This window comes from Tamandua tetradactyla, chromosome 4 (genome assembly GCF_023851605.1).
Source record: "Tamandua tetradactyla isolate mTamTet1 chromosome 4, mTamTet1.pri, whole genome shotgun sequence".
NCBI classification, from domain to species: Eukaryota; Metazoa; Chordata; class Mammalia; order Pilosa; family Myrmecophagidae; genus Tamandua; species Tamandua tetradactyla.
In genome coordinates, this window is record NC_135330.1 from 5,010,393 (window position 1) to 5,023,524 (window position 13,132).

Sequence of the window (13,132 nt, forward strand, 5' to 3'; positions counted from 1 at the left end):
CATCACAGGCAAGAACTCTGCCTGCTGAGCCACTGTGGCTTGCCCATCCTTCTTGTTTTTAATAGGCTAGTAATTAATGACAGTGTTGAATTTTAGTATGTATGGACAAGATCTTCTTGCTCAGACATACCAAAGCATTGGCCTTGTAACACAAGATTCTTATTATCAATGGTCTCTGAGGATTCACCAAGTAAATAGGTATATTTAGAGAAAAATCGATCTTAGAAATCTAAACAATTATATCTTCCCTGTTCCCAAACTGTTCTACAACTGGATTTGTATCATGAATCTGTTCTTTCTAAAGTATTACCTTAGATAGCAAGACACTATAGGTATAGTCTCGTCATCTGTCTCCATAGTGCATGTCTTTCTCTCCTCTCTTTCTCACTGATCATCTTTTTCTAATTTCAGTCTCTTACTGATAGTTACAGGTGTTAGTTTTATAATTATTTTTTAAATTCTACATACATGCTTTTATACTTTTTTAATTTAGACATATTTTACAATAGAAAGTTTAAAAACTCATTTGGAGAGTCATACATGTTTTGAGATACTATGATGGGAGTGGTATTCAAGATCATATAGTTTCTAGATCCTTGTCTCCATTGTTTCTTTGTTTACAGTGCTTCTCCTTTATATTTCTGTTGACAATCTGACATCACTGTCACTGAAACAGAAGTTGTATGGTTAGGAAGAAATGAGAAAACAAGAGAAAAAATTGTCTCCAAACAATTTAATACTGGCTGAAATGTTTGCCTACCTGTTGAGATTTATAAGGTCACCAAAGTCTTTAGAATTATGTTATGCCTAAATAAATTATGTGTTCTGAAGTAAGTTATAGTTTAACCTTAATTATGCAAATAAGTTGTATAAAAACCAAGTATCTCAAAAAAAGGCCCATCTTCCTTTCACAGATATGACTCTTGTTATGAGGCAGGCTGGAGTAAACTAATCCCAGCCTTGACTCTATGATCAGAACCAAAGGAAATCTGGAGATGTGTAAGGGAGTATAAATGCTTCAAGTCTGAGCTTTTGCCAGATTAACATATTCACTTTCACCTATACATTTATGCTTTCAAGAAACATTGCACAGATATATATAAGTCATAAGGGATAATCTCTCCCTAAGGAATTTATGATCTAGTGAGGACAGACAGTTGATTGCAATTTGGTATAACAGATGCTATGGGAGAGCTATATACAGACACACCTAGATGAGGAACTTAACCATGGTGTTGAATGGAGGAGAAAACAATGTTAGAAAAGTTTACATGGAAGATGTGATGCATGAACTCAAACCTTAAGAATAAGGAAGAGTTAGAGGGTGAAAGAGTATTGACAGAGGGAGCAGTGTGTACAAAGATCAGTAGGTAAAATGATGTAGTAAGATACTTCAAGTAGTTCCAGATAGCTGAAACAGTGTGTTTTAAGGGGGAAAGGCCAGAAAAGAGACTAGTAAGTAGAAACCTGATTTGGTGCTATACTAAGGACTCTGGACTTGATCCTGAAGACTGAGAGAAGCATGTAAGATTTTTAAGCAGAGCGGTTGGGAGTAGCATAATTAAATTTGAACTTAAATATCATACTGGCTATAGTGAGAAAAATGGGATTAGAGGACTTTTACTTGTAGCAGGAATATCTTGTAGTCAGATATTCCTAAGAGCTACAAAATAATAAGTCTTGAATAAACTTAATATTTAATGTTATCATTGGACCCTTAAAAAGTAAAGGAAATCTTCAAAAGTCCCTTAACAAATGCCAAAACTAAAATCCCAACATAAAAACCAAGTTGCCCTGAGGGAAATGACCAGATCAGTCCTGCAACTGAGGACTGGAGTGATCAGAAATAAGTCTTCGGCCTGAGAAAAATTGGGGAAGGTAGATTTAAATGTGGTCCAAGTTGCATGGCACAAACCTTACCCCCCCCCCCATCCCAATCCCCACTCACAGCTTCCTGTAGAAGCAAAAGCAGCTCTTCTGGAGAAAGATATCCTCAATTTAGGCCTCCAGAATCTCAGCGATTCACAGAAATTAGATTCACAACCTAACATGAGAAAGAGTTAGCAGAAATAACAGACAATAGGATTTAGTCTGCCAGTTACTACTGATATTATTATATTAAAATGATCAGATGATATAAAATATCTGACTTTTTAAATAAATAAATATAGAATCACTAAATGAACAGCAAAAAGTTATCACAAATGGCCAGGTGAGCCTGAAAATTAAATAGAATTTTTTAAAATGCAAAATTATTTAAATAAAAAACTGAAGGAAATGGACTTCCAGTCCCAAGGAATTGAGATGCTTTAGGGCTCCATCTCCCCACAGAATCTTTGAACAACTAGCAAAAACTGGAAGAGCCTTCTTTCTCAGAGCACCAGAAAACAGTTAAAAGGGTTGCAATAACTGGGCAAGCACCAAATCAAGAAAAAGTTTAACTTGAAAATGGTAGGAAATAATTTAACTTGTATGATCAGTTTAGTTCAACACTTAAGAACAGGGAATCTTGAATAGGGCATGAGATTTTGTTGGTTTGTCCAGGTTAGTGTGATGCTTCGATATATCCCAGAGTGATTTGGACAGTGAATAAAGTATTTGCAGGGTCCCATTAGGGGAATGGGGAGAAAGGGGGAAAGATGCAACTTCCGCATTTGGAGAATTTCTGATACTCTAGCAAGCAGTGGGGACAACCAAATCAATAGGCCAAGCCCTCAATCTTGGAGTTTACCCCTGTGAAACGTATTACTGCAAAGTATCAATAGGCCAAGCCTACTTAAAACTATGCCTGAGTCACCCCCAGAGAACCTCTTTTGTTGCTCAGATGTAGTCTCTCTCTCTAAGCTGACATGGCAAGTGAACCTCCTGCCCTCCCTATCCCCCATATGTGGGACATGATTCCCAGGGGTATAAATCTCCCTGGCAATATGGGACAGAAACCCTGGGATGAGCTGGAACCTGGCATCAAAGAATTGGGAAAACCTTCTTGACCAAAAGGTGGAAGAGATAAATGAGAAAAAATAAGGTGTCAGTGTCTGAGAGATTTCACACAAAGTCAAGATGTTATTCTGGAGGTTATTTTTATGCATTATATAGATATAATATAATGCACCCCTTTTCAGTTTGTAGTGTATTAGAGTGACTGGAGGAAAGTACCTGAAACTGTAGAGCTGTGTTACAATAGCCTTGTTTCTTGAAGATGATTGTATGAAGACATAATGTTTACAGTGTGACTGTGTGATTGTGAAAACTTTATCTGATCCTTTTATCCAGAGTATGGAAAGAATGAGTAAAAAATATGGATAAAGGGTGCATGGGTGGTTCAGTGGTAAAATGCTCACCTTCCATGTGAGAGACCCGGGTTTGTCCTGGACCATGAACCCCCCCCAAAAAAAATGGATAAAAAAATAAACAAATAATAGGGGGAACAAAGGTTAAAATATATTGGGTAGATGGAAATACTGTGGTCAATGAGAGGAAGGGGTAAGGGGTATGGTATGTATGAGTTTTTTCTTTTTTCTTTTTACTTTTTCTGGAGTGATGCAAGATGCTCTAAAAAATGATCCTGGTAATGAATCTACAACTATATGATGATATTGTGAGCCGTTAATTGTATACCTTGTATAGAATGTTTGCGTTGTTAAGAATGTTTGTATGTTTGTATGTTGTTTTAGCAATTAAAATATATATTTTTTTAAATGGTAGGAAAACCTCATAACAACCTTGCTGGACCCTCCCCCACCCTCTCCCAGGCTTGATGTAAAGCTAGCCTGTGCTCTCAATATTGGTCACAGGTGCCAGTTCTATAGGGAGCAGAGTAAAACCCTAAGCACATGCTGGGTGACCGTATGTCTGTGCCAGTCTATTTTGTGGCCGCATAAAGGACACTTGTTTCTGGCTCACCATCCCAGAACTTGCCATGCACTGAGAAGCACTTTCCAGAGAGCTAAATAATTGTAAGACACAATCAAAACACAGCACCCTGGGGCAAAGAATAGAATGCCCTGACTGGGGAGGAAGGAGCAACTCATAGTGAGAAGAGGGAGCATTTATCTGTTTTTTTTTTTTCTTTTGTTGCTTATGCTTTGAGTGTAAAGTCTAAGAAACCATTGCCTACACAAAGTCTTGAAGATGTTTCCCTATGTTTTCTTCTAGGAGTTTGATATTGCCAATTCTTTTTTAAAGCCTTTGATCCATTTTGAGTTGATTTTTGTATATGGTGTGAGGTAAAAGTCATCTGTCTTTTTATTTCCAAATGGAGATCCATTTTTCCAAAAATTATTTGTTGAAGAGACCATTCTTTTACAATTGAGTGGTCTTTGCCAACTTGTCAAAAATCAGTTGTCCAGGATAAGTCCTGAAACCCAGAGGGGCCAGTCTCTCCAGAACATCAGCTAGACCCGTCTCCCTACCCCATATTATAGACAGCCCCTTCTAACATGAAAAAGGTAGAATGGGCATAACCCAGATACCACTGAAGAGTAGGAGAAAGATCAAAGGTGATGCTGGAGTTATATAGAGAAGCTAGGCTTTAACAAACAAGTATGATTGCTGAATCATTACATTGATATTTCTTTTAGTCTTCAGTCCCTTAGAGAAGCTTTAAGTAAAAAACTAAAATTGTGGAATTATAACCCATACTAAACTCTGAAATCTGTTCTACAACTAATGTAGCAATATACTTTGAAATTTTTTGCTTTTTTGTATATATGTTATTTTTCACACACACACAAAAAGCCGATTGTGGTGATAAAAAAATATTTATTCTTTCTAGCCTCCAGTGTTCTGGAGCAGTTAGAAGGAAAAATCTGAGATACTGGTATGGTAGCCCATGACAAACTATGGGATCTGTCCTGTAACTAGTTGAAGAGTGCTTTGAAAATTACTGCTTTTTTCTTCGCTTTGTGTGTGTGTGTATATATAGATATAGATATAGATATAGATATATAAAAATTAAATAAAAATTTAAAAAATCAGTTGTCCATAAATATGAGTGCTGATTTCTCAGTGCTCAATTTGAATTGATCTATGTCTTTCTTTTTCCCAGTAATATGCTGTTTTTATTACTTTGACTTTGTAATCAGTTTTAAGGTTGGGAAGTGTGAGTCCTCTGACTTCATTCATCTTTTTTAAGATGGCTTTAACTATTCAGGACTCCTTATTCTTCCATATAAATCACATGATTGGCTTTTCCATTTCTTCAAAGAAGGTTGTTGAAATTCTGATTGGGATTGCATTGACTCTATAAATTGCTTTGGGTACTATCGACATCTTAATGAAATTTAGTATTTCCTCACAGACATACTAAACAATATCCTTCCATTTATTTAGGTCATCTTTAATTTCTTTTAGTAGTGTTTTGTAGTTTTCTGTGTACAAGTCCTTTACATCCTTGGCTCGATTTATTCCTAGATATTTGATTCTTTTGGTTGCTATTTTGAATGGCATTTTTTTCTTAACTTCTTCTGATTGTTCATTGTTTGTGTATATAAACAGTACTGATTTTGAGGTGTTGATCTTGTAACCGACTACTATGCTGAATTTATTAGCTCTAAGAGGTGTGTTGATTTTTCAAGATTTTCTGTATATAGGATCATATCATCTGCAAGTAGGGAAAGTTTTAATTCTTCCTTTCCACTCTGCATGCCTCTTATTTATTTTCTTGCCTAATCCTTCTGGGAAAAAACTTCCAATAAATGTTGAATGACAGTGGTGACTGGGCGTCCTTGTCTTGTTCCTGATCTTTAAGGGAAACCTTTTAGTCTCTCACCATTAAGTAGGATGTTACTTGTGGGGTTTCTATATAAACCTTTTATCATGTTGAGGAACTTTCCTTCTATTCCTAGTGTTCCAAGTATTTTTAATCAAGAAAGGGTACTATATTTTGTCAAATGCCATTTCTGTATCAATTGAGATGATCATTTGGGTTTTTCCCTTCATTCTGATAATGTAGTGTATAGCCATTGTATAAGGATGTATAAAATTAAAACATGAAGTATATTTTCTTTGAGCATGACTAGTGGATTTAAAACAACATATCCCAGTCACTGCTGTAGTCAAACTTATAAAAAGCCTTCAGCAGCGTGGGAAACGGTGGCTCAGTGGCAGAGTTCTCGCCTGCCATGCTGGTGTTCGTTTCCCAGTGCCTGCCCATGTTAAAAAAAAAAAAAAAAAAAAAAAAGCTTTCAGCAGGAAGTGTTCCAGAGACTGAGTTAATGGAGGACTACAAGCTGGTGTTAAAGTTACCACAATGCACATGGCTTTGCCAGAAACCCTACTTAGTGTTCAGCCTTTTACTTCTTCATTTATCTTTAGTCCCAGCAGCCAGGATACCTGATGGCCACATGTGCCTTGGCCGTGGAGACTGCTGTGATTGGCCACATGGCTGGGCTGGAGAAGGCCTCACTCTCTACAGAGCTGGAAATGGGAGATGGAAAGATTCTTAAGAAAATTTACCTGACTTGCTATGAAAAAACTCACATCACACAAGAAGAGAATCAGTAATCTCACTTTGAAAATTAGCCCCACTCAAGATTAGTCCATGAACAAGACCCACCATTTCTATATACAAGATCCATGAGAAGGGATCAGGAGCACACCCTGACCCTACTAATTGTGGTTTACCATTTTCCTAGGGCAAGGATTTGGTACTTGATCAAATGAAGCTACTTGCAGCACACAACTGCAGCTGGGGTCTGTCTACACACTGGCCTCTGCAGCTAAATTTCTATATTGAGTTTTTTTTAACAGATGTTTCATAGGCTACAGTAATCATTGGATATGCTGGAGAGCAACTGGGGAAGCTGCTGCCACAGATTCTCCTCTTTCCAGATGGAGCCTGCTCAGTCCCTCCTGAGGACCAAAAGAATGTGTGGTCTCTGCCTTACCTGTCCTTGCAGCCCTGTCCAAGGACAGCCAATCCACATCTATTACAGGCAGGTTTAGTGAGAGAAGGCAGTATATTTCACAGGGACAGCAGGTTTGGATCTGTTTAGAATAGTGATTCATGGCCAGGGCCCAGCTCCCAGAGTGTTATTTTCTGGGCCAGTGGGGACATATTTCTCAGCATGCACCTCTTAATTGGGCTGAGAGGATCCAGTAGCTGTAGTAGCACAGACCAGGAAAGGAAGGACACAGATGAGTCTGTTTCTCCTACTAGAAAATTATTACAAGTCAGGCAGGTAGTTCAGTAGTAAGAATGCTTGCCTTTCATGCAGAAGACCTGGGTTCAATTCCCAGACCATGCACCCAAAAAAGGAAGAGAAAAAGATCCCTTGACCCTGCCTGGGCAGGGTGAGAGGTTCCAACGCTCCAGCCCCCATCTTATCAAGGTTGGTGAGGGTAGGAGCTCCTGCAAAGGCAGTTTGGATCTGCCCACGTCTAGGTTACTGGAATAACTCCACTCAGCAACTTTCCTTTCTTATAAAACAAGTTTCAACTCTGTCTGTAAATTACCCGAAAAAAGACAATTTTTAATCTGAAAGACCAAAATAGGAGATCATGTTTTTACCAACTTCTTCCCACTCCACCCCATTCCCCCACCAGAATGGAATCCACTGTAAAATCTCCAGCCTTAATTCTTGCTTCAGAACCCAGACTGATGACTTGCTCTAGGGCAGTCCAGGATAGAAGGGCCAAGTCTGCCCCATGTTTAGCACTGCTGTCAAACCATAGTCTCTGCCTAGACCCCTACCAAGCTTTTATCCTGAAGAGGCCATTTCCGGCTCTTCTGGCCATCCTTGGGCCCCACCACAGCTGCTGCAAGGGAGACAATGGAAAGAAGACTCTGGCGAGACTGGACAGTGCACAGCAATCTCAGCCCACATTCACTGCCTGTGGGTAGGGCTGGGGAGTGGGAGGAGGAAGAGCTGATTTTCCTTCTGTGAGGTTTGTTAAACTTAAGGAAAACTTAAATTCTTGCAACCTTTTTTTTTTTGTATGCTGTGTGGTGGAGTCACATTTCTTTTTTTTTCCATGTGAGTATTCCGAAATTCTTGCATTTTTAAAAGATAAAATCTTATTTAACCCTTTTATATTCTAGATTTACTTACACATATAGTTTGGAATTCAATTTTAGTTTTCACATTGTGAAAATAATAAAAGAATCATAACTGTATTCTATTTTATCTTACTGAAAAAAAATAAACCAATTGTGTGGGAAAAAATGAGCAAGGATTTGAATAGACATTTCTCAGAGAAAATACACATATAGCCAATAAGCACATGAAAAGGTGTTCAACACCATTAGCCATTAGGGAAATGCAAGTCAAAACCAAATGAGAGACTTCCTGGAAGATGGCGGCTTAGTAAGACGCGCGGATCTTACTTTCTTCTCCAGGACACCTACTAGGGGAGTAGAAACGACACAGAAAGCGCCCAAAGCCACAACAGAGATAAAAAAGACAGCGTACCCCATCCTGGAACGGCTGGCTGGCTGACAGAAGCAGCTCGGGCGAGATCGCCGAGGCGCGCGGGCCTTACCGGGCGGGGCGGGAAGCGGCCGGAGTTACTCCCTTCCCCCTTCCCGGGCCGGCTGGGAGAATTGGAGAGGTGGTCCCCTGAAACGAAGGCGACTGGCGCCCACACCACGCACAGCCCCCGGACCAACTGAGAGAATTGGATCGGAAACCCCCAGGCCGCGGAGAACGGTGACCCCGTGACTCCCGGGGAACGTGCAGTCTCTCGGGCGGGCCGCTGCCGCTGGCGCCCTCCCGCCACGCGTGTTGCCCAGGGCCGACTAGGAAATTCGGACGGGCTCTTTCCCTGGCTGCGGCGACCAGCAACCCTCCCTGCGTTCGGACCCCGGGCCGGCTCAAGCCGCTTCGGCTAGCGAACCCCCAGGACGGCGAGAGTTTTCCAAAGTTTAAGGTCCCACAGCACCTTTTACTGGTGGGACCCGCAGACAAACGTGTGCCACGAGCGCCACCTACTGAGCAGGATAAGAAAAACAGAACCCAGAGATTTCACAGAAAAATATTACAACCTTGCTGGGTCCAACACCAAGAGAAATCTGAATAAATGCCCAGACGCCAGCAACAGAAGATAACTGTTCACGCTCAAAAGATTGAGAATATGGCTCAGTCAAAGGAACAAACCAATAGCTCAAATGAGACACAAGAGCTGAGACAACTAATGCTGAATATACGAACAGAAATGGAAAACCTCTTCAAAAATGAAATCGATAAATTGAGGGAGGACATGAAGAGGACATGGGCTGAACATAAAGAAGAAATAGAAAAACTGAAAAAACAAATCGCAGAACTTATGGAAGTGAAGGATAAAGTAGCAAACATAGAAAAAATAATGGATAGTTACAATGATAGATTTAAAGAGACAGAAGATAGAATTAGTGATTTGGAGGATGGAACATCTGAATTCCAAAAAGAAACAGAAACTATAGGGAAAAGAATGGAGAAATTTGAACAGGGTATCAGGGAACTCAAGGACAATATGAACCGCACAAATATACGTGTTGTGGGTGTCCCAGAAGGAGAAGAGAAGGGAAAAGGAGGAGAAAAACTAATGGAAGAAATTTTCACTGAAAATTTCCCAACTCTTATGAAAGACCTAAAATTACAGATCCAAGAAGTGCAGCGCACCCCAAAGAGATTAGACCCAAATAGGCGTTCTCCAAGACACTTACTAGTTAGAATGTCAGGGGTCAAAGAGAAAGAGAAGATCTTGAAAGCAGCAAGAGAAAAACAATCCATTACATACAAGGGAAACCCAATAAGACTTTGTGTAGATTTCTCAGCAGAAACCATGGAAGCTAGAAGACAGTGGGATGATATATTTAAAATACTAAAAGAGAAAAACTGCCAACCAAGACTCCTATATCCAGCAAAATTATCCTTCAAAAATGAGGGAGAAATTAAAACATTCTCAGACAAAAAGTCACTGAAAGAATTTGTGACCAAGAGACCAGCTCTGCAAGAAATACTAAAGGGAGCACTAGAGTCAGATACAAAAAGACAGAAGAGAGAGATATGGAAAAGAGTGTAGAAAGAAGGAAAATCAGATATGATATATATAATACAAAAGGCAAAATGTTAGAGGAAAATATTATCCAAACAGTAATAACACTAAATGTCAATGGACTGAATTCCCCAATCAAAAGACATAGATTGGCAGAATGGATTAAAAAACAGGATCCTTCGATATGCTGTCTACAGGAAACACATCTTAGACCCAAAGATAAACATAGGTTGAAAGTGAAAGGTTGGGAAAAGATATTTCATGCAAATAACAACCAGAAAAGAGCAGGAGTGGCTATACTAATATCCAACAAATTAGACTTCAAATGTAAAACAGTTAAAAGAGACAAAGAAGGACACTATCTACTAATAAAAGGAACAATTAAACAAGAAGACATAACAATCATAAATATTTACGCACCGAATCAGAATGCCCCAAAATACGTGAGGAATATACTGCAAACACTGAAAAGGGAAATAGACTCATATACCATAATAGTTGGAGACTTCAACTCACCACTCTCATCAAGGGACAGAACATCTAGACAGAGGATCAACAAAGAAATAGAGAATCTGAATATTACTATAAATGAACTAGACTTAATAGACAGTTATAGGACATTACATCCCACAACAGCAGGATACACCTTTTTCTCAAGTGCTCATGGATCATTCTCAAAGATAGACCATATGCTGGGTCACAAAGCAAGTCTTAACAAATTTAAAAAGATTGAAATCTTACACAACACTTTCTCGGACCATAAAGGAATGATGTTGGAAATCAATAATAGGCAGAGTGCCAGAAAATTCACAAATACGTGGAGGCTCAACAACACACTCCTAAACAACGACTGGGTCAAAGAAGAAATTGCAAGAGAAATTAGCAAATACCTCGAGGCGAATGAAAATGAAAACACAACATATCAAAACTTATGGGACGCAGCAAAGGCAGTGCTAAGAGGGAAATTTATTGCTCTAAATGCCTATATCAGAAAAGAAGAAAAGGCAAAAATTCAGGAATTAACTATCCATTTGGAAGAACTGGAGAAAGAAGAGCAAGCTAACCCCAAAGCAAGCAAAAGGAAAGAAATAACAAAGATTAGAGCACAAATAAATGAAATTGAAAACATGAAAACAATAGAGAAAATCAATAAGGCCAGAAGTTGGTTCTATGAGAAAATCAATAAGATTGATGGGCCCTTAGCAAGATTGACAAAAAGAAGAAGAGAGAGGATGCAAATAAATAAGATCAGAAATGGAAGAGGAGACATAACTACTGACCTCACAGAAATAAAGGAGGTTATAACAGGATACTATGAACAACTTTACGCTAATAAATACAACAATTTAGAGGAAATGGACGGGTTCCTGGAAAGACATGAACAACCAACTTTGACTCAAGAAGACATAGATGACCTCAACAAACCAATCACAAGTAAAGAAATTGAATTAGTCATTCAAAAGCTTCCTAAAAAGAAAAGTCCAGGACCAGATGGCTTCACATGTGAATTCTACCAAACGTTCCAGAAAGAATTAGTACCAATTCTCTTCAAACTCTTCAAAAAAATCGAAGTGGAGGGAAAACTACCTAATTCATTCTATGAAGCCAACATCACCCTCATACCAAAACCAGGCAAAGATATTACAAAAAAAGAAAACTACAGACCAATCTCTCTAATGAATACAGATGCAAAAATCCTCAATAAAATTCTAGCAAATCGTATCCAACAACACATTAAAAGAATTATACATCATGACCAAGTAGGATTCATCCCAGGTATGCAAGGATGGTTCAACATAAGAAAATCAATTAATGTAATACACCATATCAACAAATCAAAGCAGAAAAATCACATGATCATCTCAATTGATGCAGAGAAGGCATTCGACAAGATTCAACATCCTTTCCTGTTGAAAACACTTCAAAAGATAGGAATACAAGGGAACTTCCTTAAAATGATAGAGGGAATATATGAAAAACCCACAGCTAATATCATCCTCAATGGGGAAAAATTGAAAACTTTCCCCCTAAGATCAGGAACAAGACAAGGATGTCCACTATCACCACTATTATTCAACATTGTGTTGGAGGTTCTAGCCAGAGCAATTAGACAAGAAAAAGAAATACAAGGCATCAAAATTGGAAAGGAAGAAGTAAAACTATCACTGTTTGCAGACGATATGATACTATACGTCGAAAACCCGGAAAAATCCACAACAAAACTACTAGAGCTAATAAATGAGTACAGCAAAGTAGCAGGTTACAAGATCAACATTCAAAAATCTGTATCATTTCTATACACTAGTAAGGAACAAGCTGAGGGGGAAATCAAGAAACGAATCCCATTTACAATTGCAACTAAAAGAATAAAATACCTAGGAATAAATTTAACTAAAGAGACAAAAAACCTATATAAAGAAAACTACAAAAAACTGCTAAAAGAAATCACAGAAGACCTAAATAGATGGAAGGGCATACCGTGTTCATGGATTGGAAGACTAAATATAGTTAAGATGTCAATCCTACCTAAATTGATTTACAGATTCAATGCAATACCAATCAAAATCCCAACAACTTATTTTTCAGAAATAGAAAAACCAATAAGCAAATTTATCTGGAAGGGCAGGGTGCCCCGAATTGCTAAAAACATCTTGAGGAAAAAAAACGAAGCTGGAGGTCTCACGCTGCCTGACTTTAAGGCATATTATGAAGCCACAGTGGTCAAAACAGCATGGTATTGGCATAAAGATAGATATATCGACCAATGGAATCGAATAGAGTGCTCAGATATAGACCCTCTCATCTATGGACATTTGATCTTTGATAAGGCAGTCAAGCCAACTCACCTGGGACAGAGCAGTCTCTTCAATAAATGGTGCCTAGAGAACTGGATATCCATATGCAAAGGAATGAAAGAAGACCCATCTCTCACACCCTATACAAAAGTTAACTCAAAATGGATCAAAGATCTAAACATTAGGTCTAAGACCATAAAACAGTTAGAGGAAAATGTTGGGAGATATCTTATGGATCTTACAACTGGAGGCGGTTTTATGGACCTTAAACCTAAAGCAAGAGCACTGAAGAAGGAAATAAATAAATGGGAACTCCTCAAAATTAAACATTTGTGTGCATCAAAGAACTTCATCAAGAAAGT

At 38.6% G+C, this 13,132-nt stretch overlaps 1 protein-coding gene across 1 annotated transcript in view; it reads left to right on the forward strand.

The window, feature by feature from the left end:
* GOLPH3L (golgi phosphoprotein 3 like) overlaps positions 1–13,132 on the forward strand; it is an 80,388-nt gene that overhangs the window by 30,450 nt on the left and 36,806 nt on the right. The gene's annotated exons all lie outside the window — the stretch shown is intronic.